At 44.7% G+C, this 22,501-nt stretch overlaps 1 long non-coding RNA gene across 1 annotated transcript in view; it reads left to right on the forward strand.

Annotated features, from left to right (window-relative positions):
• LOC122562964 overlaps positions 1-21,458 on the forward strand; it is an 85,202-nt gene extending 63,744 nt beyond the window's left edge. The window contains exon 3 of the long non-coding RNA XR_006315449.1: positions 21,172-21,458. This is a non-coding gene — a long non-coding RNA (uncharacterized LOC122562964). The remainder of the gene's footprint in view (positions 1-21,171) is intronic.
• The last annotated feature ends 1,043 nt before the right edge of the window (positions 21,459-22,501 follow it).

A 22,501-nucleotide genomic window follows, 5' to 3' on the forward strand; every position in this document is an offset into this window, starting at 1 on the left:
GTCTCGTCCTGCTCCACCAAGCGGACCCTGGTCCGGAAGATTATCTTGGAGGCCTCCAGGGCAAAGAGCGAGGCTTGCTGGCCCTTCACCTCCTTGAGGTCCTTCGTGACATCCACCCCCATCGTCTGCAGCAGGAGCAGGTTCTGCATACTTTCCTGGAGCTGGGACAGTTTTCCCCGCCTCTCTCTCGCCTCCTGGACACCTTTGAGGATGAAGAACCTCTTGATGTTCCCTTTTACTGTTTCCCACCAGTCCGCTGGGGACTCAAAGAGGGGCTTCACGGTTCTCCAACCTGCGTAGTCCCTCTTGAGCTCCTCAATGTTTCCCGGGGTCAACAGCTTTGTGTTCAGCTTCCATATTCCCTTACCAGCCCGCTGCTCGTCCTGTAGGTGACAATCGGCCAGCAGGAGGCAGTGATCAGAGAAGAACTCCTGTTTGATGTCAGTGGATCTGACCGAGAGCATTCGGGACACAAAACAGGTAATCTATCCTTGAGCGGATAGACCTGTCTGCTCGTGACCATGATAATCTACGCTGCGCTCCGTCTGCAGGGGTGCTGAAGACGTCGTGCAGCTTGGCATCTTTGACCGTGTCCATCAGGGCTCTGGATGTGGTGTCCAGTTTACTGTCCCCCCCGCCGGATCGTCCATCTGTATAAATGATACAGTTGACGTCTCCGGCCAGAATGACCGACCTGGACGTAGCCAGCAACAGTGGAAGATGCTGCAGGACGGCCAACCGTTCCCTCTTACCCACTGGGGCGTACACATTAATCAGTCTCAGGGGAGCATTCCTGTACCTGACGTCGGTGACGAGGAGGCGCCCGCCCACCACCTCCTTAACCTCGGAGATGGTGAAGTTGCCTCCTTGCAACAGGATACCCAGGCCGGAGGCGCGGCTATCGTTGCCCCCCAACCAAACTGACGGCCCATGGGCCCACAAGCTCGACCATCTCCTGTAGCTGCTGAGGTGCGGTATCCCACACTCCTGCAGGAACAGGACGTCGGCTTTAATGTTGGCCAGGAAGGCCATCGTAGAAACACATCATGTAGCCGATTTGATGCTACGCACATTGATGCTGGCAATTCTTATCCCCATTTTAAAAGTTTATGAGGTTACTAGTGTCCATTTGCTGCTGGTCTTGCCCCTCTGGGGTAGCTGTGTGCATCCCCGTGGTGACGGCAAACTGCTGGACCCTCCCAGGGCTGAGGTAGCTGTCCGGCTCCACGCTGGAGCCATTTCCCCGCTCTGGTGTCTTCGGGTCGGGCCCAGGGTCCATACAGTCCAGTTCTCCAACTGACAGCGGGGCTGTCACAGGACCGCTGCTCCCAGTTACCTGGAGCTGTGGGCCGGTGGGTACCTCGTTGTTCTAACAGGGTGGGGGGAGGTCTTTGAGGAGGAAGTGAGGTCTGCAGATGCTGGAGATCAGAGATGGAAATGTGTTGCTGGAAAAGCGCAGCAGGTCAGGCAGCTTCTAGGGAACAGGAGAATCGACGTTTCAGGCATTAGCCTTCTTCAGGAAGGTCTTTACCCATCCCCTCAGAGGGATTGTCTTTCCCTGTTTGGGCGGTGCTGCCCTCCTTTTTCCCCGCGGCGCTCTGTCTCTTCCTCTGGTGACGTCCCTCCTTGCTCCTGTCCTCGCCGTCGTTAGAGCTGCCTGTACCCTCGTCGTGTAGGTGTCGCTTCCCCCTTCGCTGGGTGGCTTTGGGGGCCTTGAGAAGTTTCCTCTTCCTGCTTTTGACAGTAATCCAATCCTCTGCCTCCTTTGATCCCTTCTCTTCCATTTCCTCCGTCTGTCCTGAAGGAGCTTGGATCGGCTGCTGCACCTCCCCGATGTCTGCCGTCTGCTCCGCTACAGCCTGCCCTTCCTTCTGGGTGCCCCCAGACACCGTTCCCGTTCTGTTTTGTGGTACCTTCCTGCCACTCTGCACAGATTACAGTTCTTGGCTTCTTTACATTCCTTGGTTGGGTGGCCTTCCTGCTTGCAGTTTCGGCAGACGGTCACCTTACAATCCGCCGCCATGTGGCTTGACCTCCCGCAGGTTCGGCACACTTTCGGCTGCCCTGCGTATGTCAGGTAACCCTCTGCTTCCTCCGTTGGCAAAGCTGGAGGGTGGGTGGAGGATGTTCCCACTGCATCGACCCTCAGGGTTACCCTGACCTGTCGTTTGCTGGTCCAGATCCCGAAAGGATCGACCACATCGGTACTCTCTCCCTCGACCTGGATGTATCTTCTCAGGAAGGTCAAGACATCCGCTGCTGGGACGTGGGAGTTGTATATATGGATTGTAACAACCCGACTCTTCTGCGCAGGAAGCACACACAACGGGACCGCCGACAAGCTGGAGAACAGAGGCTCCCCTTCCTTCTCCTTGAAGATCTTCAGGAGCTGCTCACAATTCTTCACGCTCCTGAAGGTCACAGGGGAATCCTGCAGGCCGTACACATCCCCTGCTTCAAACCCGCAGCACTCCAGCAAAATCTTCTTCACAAACACCGTCCGATTGACCGGTGTGTGCTCCTCCACCTTCTTCACAGTCACCCTGACTGTGTTGCGAATGCCCTGGCCAGGGCTGCGAGCGGCTGCTGGGGCCATAGCTCTGAGGTTGGCTGGTACCTGGATTCGCGTTAGGCTGAAGCCAGCATAAAGATCCACCAAGAGCAGGTCAGCACAACCAAACGATCCTCCAACGTCCTATCACGATCCAGCGATGATCTCCAGAAGCTCTGACGACTCGCAACACGACCCCCGTGGTATCTCCTCTGCCAGCACACGTCCACTGTGCAGCAGTCGAGCAGAATCTCTTCCTCTGGTCCTCAGGAACTACACATGTGAGGAGTATGACAGATAGGTTCCTCCTCCTCCTTCCTGTTTAGAATTGGATGATTGCATCTACGTACCTACACTGTAGCAGTGTGGTGAACAGCTACATCGCTACAAGAATGGGAAAAGAAGCCAACTTCACAGGAACAATAGTCAGCTGTGCAAGGCAGAACTACACACTTCTGATTCAGCAGGACTGTGGTGACAAGAGCTACTTGACCTTTCTGGTTATCCAAACTAACTGAGGTAAAGGCAGAAGGACAAAGAATGAGACAGATCTATATGCCACTTGGGTGGGGTGTGGTGGGAGCATGTGATCGAACATTCGGAATATCAAAAGAAACAACAAAAAAGAACATTGAAGACAAAGCAGTCTATAACCTGGGGGCTACCATCACAGGATGTGAGCTCAGAGCTCAGAGAGGGAGGATAGACCCAGCTGAACCTGGCCAGCTCTTCCTCTCCAGGTCATGCCTAAATCTCAGTGGTGAGTCTGAGGCAGCTTTGTGTTGTAACATGATGTCAGTGTTTGCTGTAGTGTTACACTGACTGAGTGATAATTAACAAAATAGATCGCACTAACATCCAGGCTGTAGTCATTGTGTTCACCGGCATTGATCCGGGGAAGGTAACATGTTCCTGTTGAATATACACCAATCTCCAATAATCCCTCACTTCCCTCGGTGGAAATGTGAAATTATTGAACCATGCCGCTCCGTTCAATCATTATGGGGCAGGTAGAGAGCAGGTCCGTGATCCCATGGGCCTGAGGCCAGTGCAGTGATCAAACACAGGTTTTCCTGTCTATTCAGTAAAACAAAACGTGAAAGGAAAAGACACAAATGGAAAGTCAAAAGGGGTAAAACTGAATAGTTTCAAACAACATGCAAAGGCAGCCATGTGGGGAATGTCTCCTCAGGAAGGAAGATAACAAATCAGACAACTCGCAAAGCAGATGTTAACTCATCATTTTTCATTCAATCTGACGTGACTCAGTTGTAAGATTGAAAACCTGAAATCAACAATGGTTGGTTGGATTCTATTGCCATTGCTCACATTACACACAACTTTATTTTGATGGAGTGAATCTGGATTATCTTCAGCTCCCTGATGGTACAGCAAAATCCAGGGATGGGTCTGATTTGAACCCTGTTCCATAGAGAGGTAATCCGATGTCAGATTGGGTGGAACCATCACAGGTTTTTGCCACAAATAGCCTCAATGCCCCTGAAATTATAAAATAATAAACAAATTTATTCCAACCTCAAACAGTTCACCTGATTAAATAGGTGTGTTTGAGAGCGTGGACATCTGTCTTTGAATGTGTATAAGTGGGTGCGTTTCATGTGTGCGTGAGCTTTTGTGTGCGAGATTATGTATGTCTTTGAGTGTATGAACGTGCCACGAGATAGAGAGGCGAGGAACAGGGAGCGGGTGCAGCTTAACACGTGGCTGCGCAGCTGGTGTAGGAGGGAGGGCTTCAGATATGTAGATAATTGGGATGCCTTCTGGGGAAGGTGGGACCTGTACATGAAGGACGGGTTGCACCTGAACTGGAAGGGGACCAATGACCTGGGTGGAAGGTTTGCTCGGGTGGTTCAGGAGGGTTTAAACTAGTATGGCGGGGAGGTGGGAACCTGAGCTATATACCGGTGATGAGAGTTGATGGAGATGAGGCAATAGAAAGAGGTAGCGCAGCCAGTGGGAAGGAATTTCCGGGGAAAGAACCAAGGGATCAGTTAAAGTGTGTTTGCTTTAATGCAAGGAGTATCAGGAATAAAAGTGATGAGCTTAGAGCATGGATCAGTATGATGTTATGATGTTGTGGCCATAACAGCGACGTAGGTTTCTCAGGGGCAGGAATGGTTGCTGGATGTTCCAAGGTTTAGAACATTTAAAAAGAATAGGGAGGGGGGAAAAAGAGGAGGGGGTGTAGCACTGCTAATCAATACACGTAGTTCCAGAAATGTTGGTCACAGGCAAAGGACTATCATTTACTAGCAGGGAATTTGGGTATTTCCTAAACTCGAATGGGATTTGACAGAAAACAATATTATTCATCCAATAGCCTGGAAGAAAGAGCAGTCCAAACTTTGAAGACTGGCTTGAAGAAACAGCCTACATCCTCTCTAGATATCAAGCTATCACAGTTCCTATTTGATTATCAGACCACTGCTGATGCAACAACAGTGATATTCCAGCAGTGTTGCTAGTGGGGAGAAGACTCCGCACTAAATTAAGTCTGATCTTCCCAGGCCTTGGGGGAAGGTGAAACACCCTTGCTGGACACGAGACTCTGTGAAATGAGAGAGAGACACTTTGATGCTGGGGATGAAATTTGGTGTAAGAATCACAGAAGTGGCCGCGCATGGGTAAGAGGCATGGTCGACATGAGATCAGGACCAATTATGTACAAAGTTCAAATAGATACGAAACTCCTGAACAAATACTTGGACCATATGAAAGGCACAATTACAAAATATGTCCAGCCCCTTGGAACAGTCAGAAAAGCTGCCGGAACTCCTAGTTTCATTCTCTCCGTCGAGTATTAGGACGAGGATTACAGGCAGGCGAGGAAGGAGCTCAAAAATGGTCTGAGGAGAGCCAGGAGGGGGCACGAAAAAGGCTTGGCAGGAAGGATTAGGGAGAATCCAAAGGCACTTTACACGTACGTAAGGAATAAGAGAATGGTCAAAGAAAGAGTAGTGCGGATCAGGGATAGCATAGGGAACTTGTGTATAGAGTCTGAGGAGGTAGGGGAAGCCCTAAATGAGTTTTTTGCTTCTGTCTTGACTAAAGAAAAGAACCTTGTAGTGAATGAAACCAGTGAGGAGCAGGTAAGCATGCTGGAACGGATAGAGATTGAGGAAGCAGATGTGCTGAAAATTTTGTCAAACATTAAGATTGACAAGTCTCCAGGGCCAGACCAGATTTGTCCTCGGCTGCTTTGGGAAGCGAGAAATGTGATTGCTTCACCGCATGCGAAGATCTTTGCATCCTCGCTCTCCACTGGAGTCGTACCTGAGGACTGGAGGGAGGCAAATGTAATTCCTCTCTTCAAGAAAGGAAATAGGGAAATCCCCGGCAATTACAGACCAGTCAGTCTCACGTCTGTCATCAGCAAGGTGTTAGAAAGGATTCTGAGGGATAGGATTTATGACTGTGTGGAAGAGCATGGCTTGATTAAATGCAGTCAGCACAGATTTGTGAGGGGCAGGTCATGCCTCACAAATCTTATTAAGTTCTTTGAGAATATTACTAGATAAGTTGATGAGGGTCAAGCAGTGGATGTGGTGTATATGGACTTCAGCAAGACATTTGATAAGGTTCCCCATGGTAGGCTCATTCAGAAAGTCAGGAGGAATGGGATACAGGGAAATTTAGCTGTCTGGATACAGAATTGGCTGGTCGACAGAAGACAGCGAGTGGTAGTGGAAGGAAAGTATTCTGCCTGGAAGTCAGTGGTGAGTGGTGTTCCACAGGGCTCTGTTCTTGGGCCTCTATGTAATTTGTATTAATGACCTGGATGAGGAGATAGAAGGATGGGTTAGCAAGTTTGCAGATGACACAAAAGTTGGAAGTGTCGTTGACAGTATAGAGGACTGTTGTAGGCTGCAGCGTGACATTGACAGGATGCAGAACATAGAACATAGAACAATACAGCATAGAACAGGCCCTTCGGCCCACGATGTTGTGCTGAACATTTGTCCTAGCTTAAGCACCTATCCATGTACCTATCCAATTGCCGCTTAAAGGTCACCAATGATTCTGACTCTGCCACTCCCACAGGCAGCGCATTCCATGCCCCCACCACTCTCTGGGCAAAGAACCGACCCCTGACATCCCCCCTATACCTTACACCCTTCACCTTAAATTTATGTCCCCTTGTAACACTCTAATTATCGAGTATTTTTAGTTGTATTGATCAATGAATGGAGAATAACCTTTTGTATAGTTTGGTATATTAGTTGACTGTATTAGTTGTTTTTAATATGTTTATTAAAGCAGAATTCTTAAAACCCAAAATTTGGTTGTGCAAACTCTTCCCTTGGTCACTGGGGAATTCACATCCCTTTTTAAGAGTTATTATTCTCTATGGGGATATGCCCTAAATATACACAGGATCTGTTCGGATGAGGAGGAACATGACGGACAGCTGAAAGTGCTCAAGCATGCCCTCATAAGAACAGGGTGTGATGCTTAATTCATCAACCGCCAGTTCCAACATGCCATAGCGAGAAACCGTAATGACCTCCTTAGGAGACAGACACAGGCTGCAACTGATAGGGTACCGTTCATTGTCCAGTACTTCCTGGGAGCTGAAAGACTGCTCCATGCTCTTCGTGGCCTGTAACACATTATTGATGAGGGTGAGCACCTTGCCAAGACCTTTCCTACGTCTCCACTTCTCGCCTTTAAACAATCACCAAACATCAAACAGATCATTGTTCGCAGCAAGCTGCCCAGCCTTCAGGACAACATCGACCACAACACTGTACAACCCGTCACGGCAGCTGCTGCAAGACGTGTCAGAATATCGAACAGATACCATAATTATACGTGGGGACACGCGGCAGGTACTCATGTGACTTGGCCAACGTTGTCTATCTCTTACACAGCAGGCAAGGATGACCTGAGGCGAGACCAAACAGATGCTACAACAGCGGATGAGGGTTCAGAGGAGGTTTACCAGGATGCTGCCAGGACTGGAGGGCTTATCTTATGAAGAGAGGTTGACTGAGCTCGGACTTTTTTCATTGGAAAAAAGAAGGAAGAGAGGGGACCTAATTGAGGTGTACAAGATAATGAGAGGCATAGATAGAGTCGATAGCCAGAGACTATTTCCCAGGGCAGAAATGACTAACACGAGGGGTCATAGTTTTTAGCTGTTTGGCGGAAAATATAGAGGGGATGTCAGAGGCGGGTTCTTTACGCAGAGAGTTGTGAGAGCATGGAATGCGTTGCCAGCAGCAGTTGTGGAAGCAAGGTCATTGGGGATATTTAAGAGACTGCTGGACATACATACGGTCACAGAAATTTGAGAGTGCATACATTAGGTTTACCTCACATGAGGATCAATGGTCGGCACAACATCGTGGACTGAAGGGCCTGTTCTGTGCTGTACTATGAGTGAGTGTATGTTTGATAGTGTGTATGTGAGTGTTTGAGAGTGAATCTCTACTTGTGTTTGAGAAATTATGCATCCATGTGTGTGAGAGAGAATGTGACTGAAGGGAATCTGTGTAGGTTTGAGAGTGTAATATGAGTGAGTATGTTTGAAAATGTGAGTGTTATTTAAGTGTGAGAGTGGGAATGTATTTGAGTGTGAACGTGTATTTGAATGCATGGGAGTCAATGTATGTGTGTGACGGTGAGAGTTTCAATGTGTGTTCAAGACTGAATGTACAGTAGCTCCTCGACATACGAACAACCCTGTTCACGAACAAATTGGTTTACGAACCGGATTGTACGTAAAATTTTGCTTCAACGTACGTACGAAATTCAAGGTACGAACGAAGGTACAAACGCAAAAAGCCCATGTGCGACCACATGGTTTCATTGTTCTGCTTTGCTACGCGCTTGTTGAATGCAAAAGCTCTTGGGTCCCGTGTGATCTCATTCAGTTCGTCTTTGGCGCATGCGCTGTGAACAGCGTTGGTTGCTACGTCCAAGCATTCTTGCGCTATCCGAACAATGGGAAAAATTGATTCAGTTCGCGAACTTTTCGGTTCGCGAACCGGATCCCGGAACGGATTAAGTTCGTAAATCGAGGCGCTACTGTATATGTTTTTGAGAGTGTGAATGTGTGTGTGTTTGAGACTATATGCAAAAATGCATGCATGCACATGTGAATGAATGAGAGTGTGTGATGTGTATCGATGTGGGAATCAGTCACAGTGCGAGGGAATGAGAGTGTATGCGATATGTGCTCAGTGGGTATCACCACTGCCTCTGATTCACAAAGTTTTGGGCCCACTGGTGAATTAAGGGTATTTCCCCAGCACCTTATATCATCACTTTAAACATTAACCAGATCAAGATAAAGCTGTTGAGAGGTATAATCATGGAATAGTTTTGTTATTTGGCGAGAATTAAATCTCAGAAAATGATTTTCCCATTTTGTTTAAAAGTGTGCCACAAATGTTACTCACCAGCTTTTAGCCCAAGCCTGGATATTGTCCAGATTTTGTTGCATTTGAACATGGGCTACTTTCATATCTGGAAGTTGTGAATGATGCTGAACATTGTGCAATCATTGGTGACTATCCCCACTTCTGACCTTATAAAAGAGGGGAGATCACTGATGAAACAGCTGAAGATGGTTTGGTCTAGCACACTACCCTGAGGAAGGTGAGCAAAGATGCCCTGGAGCTGAAATGACTGACCTCCAACGACCATTTAATGAACACCATCCTAATTAAAAGGAAACCAGTTTTTTTTCAGCATGCCTTGCAGTTAATGCAGCATCTGGCCTTTCACAAGCCCCCGAGTGCACAAACCTGGTGCAAGTATGGAAAAATATATAAGGCAAGCTAACCATGGCTTCTCCTGAAAGTCTATTTTTTGAGATGACTGGTTAATAGTATGAAGATAATCTTCAGGGATTTGGAAAAAAAAATCTTTACTCAAACGTGATAATTGGACGGTGAAATGATTGTGCAGTGGTGAAAGGTAATATTGCTGTAGTCCTACTGCACCAGAGAGTCGCTCCCTGATTTGAGAGAGATGACTGGTGGTGGCTTAACCCTAAGGTCAACAAACCTCAGGTGAGGGGAGAGGTGGAGAAGGAAAGAGGGCCCTTTATGTTAACTTCTATGGGTGTGAGAATTGAACCCATACTGCTGGTGTCACTCTGTATCACAAACCAGCTGTCCAGCCAACGGAGCGAGCCATCTCCCTATGGTATTACTCCATCAGAGACCCAGGCTAATGCTGCCATAACATTGATTAGATTCCCTACAGTGTGGAAACAGGCCCTTCCCAACAAGTCCACACCGACCCTCCGAAGAGTAACCCACCCAGACCCATTTCCCTCTGACTAATGCACCTAACACTATTGGCAATTTAGCTTGGCCAATTCACCTGAACTGCACATCTTTGGACTGTGGGAGGAAACCGGAGCACCCAGAGGAAACCCACACAGACACGAGGAGAATGTGCAAACTCCACACAGTCACCCAGGTTCGATTCCAGCCTTGGGTGACTGTGTGGAGTTTGCAGAACCTGGGACCCTAGTGCTGTGAGGCAGCAGTGCTAACCACTGAGCCACTGTGTCGCCCATTGGATCATATCTCACTAGGGCAGTTAGGGGAATACGAATTCAGTAATGAATCTGGTGACTATGAAGCTCCCATTAACTGTTGTATCCATCACTAGTGACCTTGAATAAATCAAACCTGCTGCCCTGACTCAGTTTGGCCTTCATGTGACTCCAATCCTGCAGCAATGTAGTTGAACTTTAACTGCTCTTTGTATTGGTTTTGGAAGCCATTCAGCTCAAGGGCAATTAAGGATGGGCACCAAATGCTGGTACTGTGAATCACACTCATGCCCCATAAACTAATACAGCACAGAAATGGTTGCATTAATCTGTCAAGCAGGGTTGAGAGAGGGGAAAACATTGAAGCATTCAAAATGCAACAGCACATTGATGAGAGAGTTAATGGACCAGAGAAATGGTTTTCTATGGAGTAACTCTATCCATAACCTCCTCTAAACTTAAGAAGTAAAGAGATTGATCTGTATATCACAGAGAGGGCTTTACATTCTCTGTCTACTTGAGAGAATCTTTAATCTTCACTGCCTAAAGGGTTGTATAATAAAGCAGATACTTACAGTCATATAGATCGACAGCACAGAAAAAGGCCATTTGGCCCATCTTGCTCACATTGTTCAAAAACAACCACCTAATTATTCTCATCCCATTTCCCAGGATTTGATCCGGGGATCAAATGCATTGGCATTGCAAATACACATCTACTGCTTTGTAGTGTAACTCACATTCACAAATTAGCCATGAGCTAACTGACCACCGCTCCCTCCCCCACTTACATTCATATAGCACCTTTTTATGTACTAAAGTACACCAAAACACTTAACAGGAGTGTGATTATAGGAAAATGTGACAAAGAGATAGGAATTCGGGACTGTTTTAGAGGAGGGGAGATGTGGACAGGCAGTGAGGTCGTGGGAGGAAGTTCCTGAGCCTAGACCCATGACATTAGAAGGTGCAGTTGCCAGTGATTAAAGTGTAGGAAATCCAAGAAGTAAGCATTTTTAGAAACACCGCAATCTCAGAGCTTTGCACAACAGGAGGGGATTACTGAGCGAGGTGGTGGGCACAAACAATAGAAAGGTTTCAAAACAAGGATTGTTGTAATGTCAGTCCTCGCCAGCACTCGTCACGGTGTAAGACTCAAATGGTAGATTTGTTGCCATCACTCTCTTTCCTAAAAGACCATCAGGCCTTGTCTGGTCTCGTGTGGAAGAGGAAAACCATCCAATGGTTTCTGAAGAAAAGGCTTCTGTCTTTAACAAAATATAGACGGAAGTCACATGACACCAGAGCACTCCGAAAACTTGTCTGATTTCAAATAAACCTATCGGACTATAACCTGGTGTCGTGTGACTTCTGACCTTGTCCACCCCAGTCCAACACCGGCATCTCCACATCGTGATTAACAAAATATAGCGTGCTAGGTAGAAGTTACGTTGCTATGACAGACATCATTTCTGAGACTATGAGGTGATGCTGGAATTGTATTAATTGTTGGTTAGACCACAGTTGGGGTATTGTGCGTAGTTCTGGAAGGCACATTATAAGAGGGGTGTGATAGCACTGGAGAGGGCACAGGGGAGATTTACCCAGGATGTTGCCTTGGGGCTGGAGAGTTTAAGTGATGAAGAGAGAGTGGACAGACTGGGATTGTTTTCCTTGGAGTGGAGGAGACTGAAGGGGGACATGACTGAGGTTCATAAAATAATGAGGGATATAGACAGGAGAAGCTTTTCCCCTTGATGATGGGATCAATGACAAAGAGAAGAGAGCAGGAGGATTAGAGGGGACGTGAGGAATTCACTTTTCATCCAGAGGGTGGTGGAAACCTGAAACTCACTGTCTGCAGGGTGATAGTAGCAGAAACACTCATAACATTTAAGAAGTATTTAGATATGCCAAGACATACAAGACTATGTGCCAAGTGCTAGAAAATGGGGTTAGAACAGTTTTTTTTGACTGGTGCATGCTCAATGGGCTGAAGGGTTTTTTCTGTGTTGTCTCTCGATGTGACTCTATGAGGGAGACTAGGATGTTAGGTCTTACTCCATCGAGACTCAAAGCTGTTTGCCAACCCAAGTCCATTTGACATCATGATACCAGCTGATGCTTTCAGCAATGTTAACCCTTTCAGAAACTGTGGAAAGTTGAGGCCAGAACCCAAGGTAGGTCAGTGAGCACAAGCAATACTGTGAATTGAGATTTGGAGCAGAGAATTCCGTAGCCCCAGGTTTGGGGAGAGTGTGAGACCAGTCCAGAAAACATTGCCAAGTGTGAAATTTGGGGAAAGCAAATATTGATTATTCTATCAGGTATGTTATTTTCTGTATGTATTGTAGGAATAAGGTAAAAAAAAACTGTACTGTCTACCTTGTCAGTCCAGCTGTCATTTCCTCAGCCTTCACTCCTGCAATTCTTGGTTTTCTCACGTTTCCCTGTATTTGGAGTGGGGTTTATCTGGAGGAACCAATCAGAACGGAGAGAATTTGAATTTTTTTAAAGGTTTGCTCCTTAGTTACTGACATCACATTTTGCTTTTTTTACAGTTCAGGGGCAAATAGGGACAGTAATAAATGTTAGTAACAAATACCCAATCCCATGAAAGAATAAAGGAAACCCTTTATCTACTCTGCAGTAGACTGAGACTTCGCAAACCAAGTTCACACAGATGCATTCCATCCAGTAGAGCTGGCCTTTATACAGTTAATTCAGGTCTTTTACACCAATAAAATACTTTGGAACTATAACTACCATCTGAATGCAAGCAGAAGGGACAGTAATTTGCGCAGTAGTATCCGCCAAATATAATAGAACACCTCGACTTCATATAGCACCATGGGGATCCCTCATATCCACATGAGGGGTCAGGTGGGGTCTTGGATTATCATCCATCAGATCCAGGCAGGTAAGGCTCTGAGAGTTTTAGAGAGATTCGCAAGGATCATTCCTGAAATGGAGATTCCAGTCCTGTGGGCTTGGAGAAGTCAAGCTTGTTCTTCTTAAAGAAGGGGAGTTTGAGAGGAGTTCAAATAAATGAGGGGTCTGGACAAGAGTAGACGTGGCGGGACTGCTCCAGTTGGTGAGAGGGTCAAGAATCAGACAGCACAGACTTATGGAGCTTGGAAAAGAGTCAGTGGTGATAAACAGGAAACACTTTTCTGATGCAGTGAGTAAGTAGGATCTGGAAAGTTTTGCCCGAGAGTGTGGTGGAGGCAGTTTCAATTATGCCTTTCAAAAAGGAAATGCTTAGACAAAAAATACTTGTAGAAAGGGCTGATGAATAGAACTAACTCAAGAGATGCTCTTGCAGAGAATGGGCTTTGATTTGAAAAGTGGCATGATCTCTTTCAGTGCTGCAGACAAGTTACATGAGCTAATATGAGCCTGGCTTGACTCCCCGGAGCAGGAATTGAAACTGCAGCCACATTAAAGCCACCACTAAGCAAGGCTGACACCTTGAGGGGACTTTAGATAGAGGAGGCTAACATCTTATAGTTCAGCCTTCATTTGCTAGAAGTCATTATGTAATCAACTGGTTGGCATGGACGAGTTGGACTGAAGGGTCTGCTTCCATGCTGTACATCTCTATGACTCTATAACTGCATTTCCCAAAAACACAATACCTGATGAACTTGCAATGTTGCATTATGAAACTTATTGCGTAACATGAACTTCTAAACCCTTTAAACCAACAGAACCACAAAATGCACTGAGGTGGTGTGTTGAACTGTAGAGTGCTGATCTTTTATTGTTACCATGAAATTTTTTGCTGACTTCTTCCTGAATACTTGATGCTTTTGATGTATTTACCAAATCGCACAGAAAAATAACTGAATTTCTATGATTCCATAAATGACAGGGGAAGCATTTGCCTTGCACCAGCATTCACAGCTGTGCCTTCAAGTCTGTAGGCACTTTGTCTTCATGCACCATGTTAGTTATATTTTTCAATTTAACAGAGACAGACATTCTTTTTCCTTTGCTCTTTTTCATATCCCTGTTTTCCAATTTTGCTTTTCCAAAAATATATTTAATTCATAACATTTGTAAACAAAAAAGCATTGCAAAATATTTGACTTGAGTACTACAGAACTTGCAATAGAATTCAATTGACTGTATGTGGCATGTTCCACTCAATTTGGAAGCTATCAAAACTGCAATAAAAACGATCAGCAGCAGCAGGCCTTCACAGAGGAGGATGACTCTCTCCCACACTCATGGTGAATCTGTAGCTGGCTGTACAACTAAAACAGACTCTGTTACACTTGGGGCAGGTGGTGGTTGCAGGTAGAGGGTGGGTGGGGTGTTGGTGAGGCAGCGCACTCCTTGAGCTATTTTCTCCTGCCTTCTGCTTTTTCCTGACAGCAAGTGTCAATGTGCTTGACACCTTCCCGGGTGCTCCTCCTCCACTTTGTGCGGTCTTGGGCCAATGATTCCCAGGTGTTGGTGGGAATGCTGCACTTCCCCAGTGAGGCCTTCAGGGTATCCCTGAGGCACTTCCTCTGTCCCACCTGGGGCTCAGCTGCCGTTTCGGAGCTGGGAGTATAGCGCCTGCTTGGATAGTCTCATGTCAGTCACATGGACGATGTACCCAGCCCATCAAGCGGGGTCAGTGCTGGGGAATGTTGGCCTGGTCAAGGGGTGCCGGTGTTGGCAATAAAAATTAAGCTTTTGCTAATGCACCATGGTCCATTCCGTGGTGCCTTAATGCATTTCCAACACTCTCATTCTTCACAATGTACATTTTGACTGGATGCACACAGCCCCAGATGGTCCGCAGTTTGCAGCCCCTCAATATCCTATGGCTGAAAGTCTTTTGACAGTGACCTTTCCCCATTGTGTCATTGCAGTGGTTGTCCCAAGATTTAGTGCATCCCTTTTGCACATAGTTCTGGGCCTTGGAATGCATAATCTTCAATGTTTATTTCAGCACAACCTCTTTGCATTGGAGGACCAGCAAGTCGATGGTCATCGAGTACAGTTGGTTTTGCATTGCTTCACCATTGGGCCTGCAAATACCCAGGACACACACTCTGGAATGTTCTCCCTTTACATTATCATCTCATCCTTTAAGATCCTTTTTACAAAGCTGCCTCTTTCACAAAACGTTTGGACACCTACTTTAATACCTCCTCATGTAGCTCAGTGTCAGTTTGTACCTGACGCAGCTTTGTGAATTATGGGACACTTTCCCATGTACAATGTGCTTTATAACCGTAAGCCATGTTTGTAGTCTGATGCGATTCATGTAAATCGCGATGATTAATTGAACACGTGACTCTGAAGCCAAGAACAGAAAAGAAATCTGATGACAATGGAGCATGTGAAGAGAGAGATCTCAGGCACTACACTAGAGAGCTGTATTTGAGAGCCTGTGTTCAGCTGTAAAAAGAGGAGTATCCATGCAATCAGAAGAGCTTTAGTTGAAGGTAAGGAGCAAGTGTGGTCCGGGATGGTGTGTGTGCAGATGCGCATAGTCTGAGATACTCCAGAGTGGTATCTCATTGTGCAGGTAATCAGTATTGGCTTCAAACACAAGGTGATTCATAGTTCAACAAGGAGAACCAAGATGCAGTGGAATACGTGGATAGAAGGTAACATGAAATTACCGTAAAGTGAACATTAATATTTTTAGGTTTATAATGTGGAGAAAAGTAATATTAAGATGGCACAAATTCTGACTCAAGACTATAATAGAATAGAAGCATCACAGAATCCCTACAGTGTGGAAACAGACCATTCAGCCCAACAAGTCTACACCAACTTTCTGAAGAGCATCCAGCCCTGGTCCATCCTCTTACCCTATCCCTTTAATCTTGCATTTCCCATGGCCAATCCACCTCACCTGCACATCTATGGACTGTGGGAGGAAACTGGAGCTCCCAGAGAAAGGCCACGCAGACACAGGGAGAATGTGCAAACTCCACACAGACTGTCACCCGAGGTTGGAATCAAGCCCAGGTCCCTAGTGCTGTGAGGCATCAGTGCTAACCACTGAGCCACAGTGCCGCTTGCTATCATATGCTATTATTACTTTGGTCCTTATATTGGCTGACATGTTGACAAGATACTAGTCTTTGTGGCTCAACGCTTGCATTCTCGGACGAAGTTACAAGCTTGTTGGTTCATGATCTATGTAATATGTTCAGCATCAGAGGCAAAGCTGCCATTCTATTGCTGTCCTGCGGGAGTGCTACAGTGTTGGAGCTGTCATGTTTCAATATGAAGAATAAATTATATACCTCATGTGCACTCTTGGGTGTAAGTAAAAGATTTGTTTCACGTAAAATACAGTAAACATCTGGAATGCATTTCCCCAAAAGGCATTGGATTCTGGGAATCATTTAAACATTCAAAACTAAGGTCAATAGATCGATAGGCCATAAACCTCTGGTTGATTGCCATTTCAGTAAAATGTCTTGCTCCCATGTTAATATTTCTGGTTCTGCTGCAGTGTTCCAGTGAAGTTCAATACAAGCTGAAGGAGCAGCACCTCATTTGCCACTTCAGCGTTTTACAGCCATCAACAATCAATATTGAGTTCAACAACTTCAGAGCATGAACACGGTCCTTCATTTTAATTACAACACCCACAACATCTCCCCACCCTCGCTGTGTCTTGTTAAATTTGGTCTCAGCAAAGCTGATTTATTTCTTCCTGTTCAAACCTAATATTAACACCCAATTTACAGCTTAATCTTTCCTTTAAAACCATAAAACATCAAGTCATCACTATTCAATGAGATCATGCCTGATAATCCTCAAGTCCACTTTCCTGTCTTTTCCCAAGCCTTTGGTTTGCTTCCTGTTTAAAAATCTGTCTATCTCAGCCTCGAATGTGCTTTACGACCCATCTTCAACAGCTCTCTGTGGTAAAGAATTCCACAGCTTCACTACTCTTTAATAGAAGAAATTCCTCCACATCTCTGTCATTAAGGAGCGACCCTTTATTCTGAGATGATGCCCTCAGGTCCTAGACTTTCTCATAAGGGAAACAATCTCAATGCATCAACCCTGTCAAGTCTCCTCAGACATCTTGTATGTTTCAATAAGGTTACCTCTCATTCTTCTAGACTCTAATGAATACCTCTCCTCATAAATCAGTGCCTTCATGCCTGGCATCAGCTGAGTGAAACTTTTCTGAACTGCCTCCAATATCCTTCCTTCATATCTTGTATAGTTTGAATGAGACTTCCCTATTTTTATACTTCATTCTTTTTAAAGAAAGGCCCACATTCCATTTTCCTTTCCTATTACTGTTGAACTTGCATGTTAGCTTTTAATGAATTATGCATGAGGATTCCGATATTCTTCAGTGCTCCACCATTCCCTATTTGAATAATATTCAACTTCCCCTTTCTTCCTGCCAAAAGGCACAGCTTACCTTTTCCTGAATTATATTCCAGTGCCATATTTTTGCTTACTTGTTTAATCTTTCTAGAGCCCTCTGCAGATTCTTTGAATCATCCTCACCACCTGCCCTCCCATCTATTTTTGTGTCATCTGTAAACATGTCTATATTATATTCACTTTCCTCATCTTAGTAATTAATATATATTGGTAATAATTGTGGCCCCAGCGCTGATCCCTGTCACTAGATACAGGATGTATCCTGAAAATGCCCACCTTATCCCAACTGTTTTCAATTGGTTAGCCAATCCTCTATTTATGCTCATCTAGCCTATGCTTATCTATACCTCTCTAACACTATGGTCTCATAACTCGTTAACTAACCTAATGTGTGCTGCCTTATCAAACACCTCCTGTAATTCCTCATGCATTACAGCCACTGCTCATCTTTTATTTGTCCTGCTTCTTACTTTCTCAAAGGATTTTCATAAGTTTGTCAGGCAGGATGTTCATGAAAGCGTGCTGACTCTACTTGATCATATTTTATATTTCTAAACATTCTCTTATTACATCCTTTGTTATGGACTCCAATGTTTTCCTAATAACACATGTTGGGCCTACTGGCCTATAGTTACCAGTTTTTTTAACCTCCTTTCCTTCTAAATGAAAATGCAATATTGGCAGTCTTCCAGTCCTTTTGAACATTTCCAGAATCTAAGAGTTTCTGGTTGATTACTATCAGTGCATCTACTATCCCTATAGCATTAAATATTCTAGGATGCATCCCATCAAGTTTTTAGTCCCATTGAGTTTCTTAGCACGTTGTCTCCAGTGATAGTTAGTTGGATTTATTTTCTCACCCACACTGGCCCCTTGATTATTTAGTAATTTCAGAATACTATTACTGTCTTCTGTCAAGACTCATACAAATTACTTATTCAACTCTTCTGCCATTTCCTCGTTACCAAATATCATTTCTCCAGCATCATTCTCTAAGGGCTTTAGGTTAACTTTCTCCTCTCTTTCCTTTTTGATACAAGAAACCTTTGCCACCCATCTTGCTATTATTTGAAAATTTACCATCAAAGTTTACTTTCTTCTTTATGTCATCTTTTATCGTATTATAAAACTTCCCCAACCTTCCAGTTCACGACAAATCTTTACCGCATTGGACACTTTTTCCATGATTTTGATGTTATCCTTAATTTCTTTGGTTAACCTATGTTTGCTTATTTCCTTCCCAGAATCCTTCTTCCTCACTGGGAGCTATCTTTGTCGTGAGCTATGAAACAGTTTCTTTAACATTTACTATTTTTCCTCAGCCACTTTTGTTGCTAAAATCCCGTCCCAGTTCATGCCATCCAGATCCATTCTCATTCCTATGTAATTACCCTTATTTAAGCTGTTTCCAACCAAAGTTCCGCCATCTTAAATGGAAAGTAAAACTCTATGATGTTATGGTCACTGTTTCCTGGAGTATTTTTTGTTCTGATTTCATTTATTAAATATGCCTGAGTATATATCACCAGATCCAAAATCACTTGACCCCTAACAATGTTGGTAAAACTCAGCAGGTCTGGCAGCATCTGTGAAGAGAGGAATAGAGTTAATGTTTTGAGTCTAGTGACCCTTTGCTTTATTTTTGCCTCATCTCTGGTTGGATTAGATTCCCTACAGTGTGGAAATAGGCCCTTTGGCCCAACGAGTCCACATCGACCCTCGGAAGAGTGACCCACCCAGACCCATTTCCCTCTGACTAATGCACCTAATACTATGGGCGATTTAGCATGGCCAATTCACCTGACCTGCACATCTTTGGACTGTGGGAGGAAACCGGAGCACCCGGAGAAAACTCACGCAGACACAGGGAGAGCCTGCAAACTCCACACAGAGAGTTGCCCGAGGCTGGAATCAAACTGGGATCCTGGCGCTGTAAGGCAGCAGTCCTAATCACTGTGCCACCGTGCTGCCCCTAATACTATCCTCAAACTAAAACCAAAGAACTATGAATGTTGAAAATCTAAAGCAAACACAGAGAATGCTGGAGAAACTCAACCAGTCTGGCAGCATCTATGGAAACAGAAAGAGTTAATGTTTTGGGTTCATCATAAATTGCTGCTGAATTTCTCCAGCATCCTTTGTATTTGTTTTGGACTCACAACATATGGTTCTGGGAAACCTTTTCGAATAAACTCTGTCACTTCTTCCTTATGGCTACCTCTGCCAATCTGACAATCCCAATCTGGATGAAGATTAAAGTCACCCATGATTAATGTATTGTCTTGTTTGTACATGCCCTCATTCTCTCCAGATTTATTCTCTTCACCACCATTTGCATTACCTCAGTCTTTTGCTCAGAGCATCCTCACCATCTGTCAGGCGAGGGGGTTGACAGGTACGAATCCGAGGTGGCTAAATGAACTTGAGCAGCGACAGCACAATGGAACAGCCTCTAGGAGGCAGAATGGCCCACCTCTGCCCTTATCTCTGATGACATTCTTCCTGGTGCCCCGCGAGTGTTAGTTCTTTTATTACAGTTAAACAGTAGCTCGATCGTCTGTTCCCCCAGAAATATTGGTTATTCTTTTTCAAAATAGTAGCCAGGAGATCTTTCGCTTTTACTCCTTTCGACAATTTTTATGGGTTTTTTTGCATTTCCATATCTCCATTTCTATCTTATTGATAAATTCTTAAGGTTACAACACCAGGTTATAGTCCAACAGAGTTTATTTGAAATCACGAGCTTTTGAAGTGATTTCAAATGAACCTGTTGGACCATGACCTGGTGTCGTGTGACTTCTGACCTTGCTCACCCGAGTCCAACACCTGTACCTCCACATCATGGCAAATTGTCAACTCATTGCATGGACGCAGTGAGAAGGACAAAGGCAGTGGAGATCTGACCCTTCCCTTTTCCTACACAAACGGCTATTGATTTGTTTTCGTTTTAATTAGATTTCTCCTTTCTTGGATCACTGCAGTGCTCCTTCCAAATCGATCACGGCGTTTAATGTCACGTTGTTTTGTGTGTGTTCGTGAATGTGTTCTTTGCTTGCTACAACCTCGTTTGCATTCTTTTCTTAGTAAATTGTTCCAGCCTCCTGCACTTTGAATGAGATTTATCTCGACAGTTAATGAGCAGTTTAATGGGTTTGTGATTTGCAGACAGGGCTTGGCAGATGCTGGCATGAATGGAACAGCTGTCATGTCCAGGCCATTCAAAAACAGCTTCTCTGTTGCCTTAGAGTCTGGCTTTATTGGTGTGGCGTGAATGACAAAGGCACTTAACCCTTTGATAGAAGGGGCCCTTCAGCCTAACATGCCCTTTCTAACTGTCTGAAAGAGCACCCGCCCCCCCGTCTCAGTTTCCAGCCTTTTTGCAGGCTCTTTAGCAGGAACAGTGTAATCATTATCTTTACAAAGTGCAAGTCTTAAAAGGTTCAACTTTATATAATGGCTGTCACCACGCTGCACATAACACAAAACAATAATCATATTAATTACATGAATGATAATACGTGGGTTTAACTTTCTCTCAAACACACATTTTAATCCATTGATAAACACATTCGCATAAATGCATGCTGGTGACTTTTTTTAAATAATATTTTTCACAAATGGATTAAAATTAGCCCACAGAGAAAATGAAAAGCAATTGGTTTTACTTTGTTTTCCTAAAACTTTTGTATTTCTTTTTGTGAATGTCATTTGACACTCGAAGGAGAACGTATTGGTTTGAAAAGCGTGTAAGAAAATCAGAAGAATAAAAGCAAACTGAGGAAACAAGTAAAGCAACAAAAGAAAGACGGATGGAAAAAAACAAAGGGAGGAAGTAACAATGTTTTATACTTTACATCCACAAGATGTTCCATGCTTCACTGCCAATGAGGATTCTTAAATGCAACAGTCAATATGTGCACAGCATAATCTCACAAAAAACAATTAAAAACACGAGGAGATGGTGCTCTCACTGATGTTCATTGAGGAATAAATACATGCCTGAAGTTCCCTGCCATTATTTTCATTGTGTTACAAGATCCTTTGTGTTTTTATTTTGTTCATTCATGGGGTGAAGGGGTCACTACGCAGACCTGCATTTATTTCTTATCCCTAACGACCCTACTGGTGAGCTGCCTTCTTGAACTGCTGCAGTCCTGAAGGTATAGGGAGCCTTGTGAGGGAGGGAGTTCCAGGATTTTGAGCCTGAAGGAACACTGATATATTTCCAAGTTAGGACATGCAGGTCCTGTCCCTTCCAAGCATCTATTGCCCTTCTCCTTCTGGATGGGAGAGTTTTCAAGTTTGGAAAGTGCTCTTTCAGGAGCTTTGGCGAGTTACTGCTATGCACCTTGCTGTTGATGAAGTTTGCTGCCCCTATGTATTCCTGAAGAAGGGCTTATGCCCAAAACGTCGATTCTCCTGCTCCTTGGATGCTGCCTGACCTGCTGCGCTTTTCCAGCAACACATTTTCACCTATGTATTCATGTCAAGGATCACTATCTTAAGCAAAGCTTCGTTAAAATTGGCCTCGATGACTGCCTTTAGTCACATGTCTTCACTTTTTATTTTGTGGCTTGTTGTTTTACCTGATAGCACTCCTGGTTAAGCATTTGAGATGTTCCACTATGTTACAGGTGCTATGTAAATGCACATTGTTAGACCATGACACCATAAGAAATAGGAACAGAGAAGGCTGTTCAGCCCTTCAGGCTTGCTCTACCATTCAATAGGGATTATGCCTGACCTGAGATTCCTCACTTCCACTTTCCTGACCTTTTCCCATAATCCTTGATGCCCTGACTGGTCAATAATCTCCCTCAGCCTTAAATATACACAAGTACACTGGCCCCCACAGCTCTCTGTGACAAGGAGTTCTAAGGCTTATAACTCTCTGAGGGAAGAAATTCATCCTCCTCTCTGTTTTAAATTGGTTCCCCTTTATTCTGAGACTATGTCCTCTGGTCTTAGATTCTCTGATGACGGGAAACATCCTTTCAGCATTTACCCTGTCAAGTCTCTCAAGTAACCTCCACGTTTCTGTGCTGTTGGAG

The sequence above is a fragment of the Chiloscyllium plagiosum genome, chromosome 26 (assembly GCF_004010195.1).
Source record: "Chiloscyllium plagiosum isolate BGI_BamShark_2017 chromosome 26, ASM401019v2, whole genome shotgun sequence".
Lineage (NCBI taxonomy): Eukaryota > Metazoa > Chordata > Chondrichthyes > Orectolobiformes > Hemiscylliidae > Chiloscyllium > Chiloscyllium plagiosum.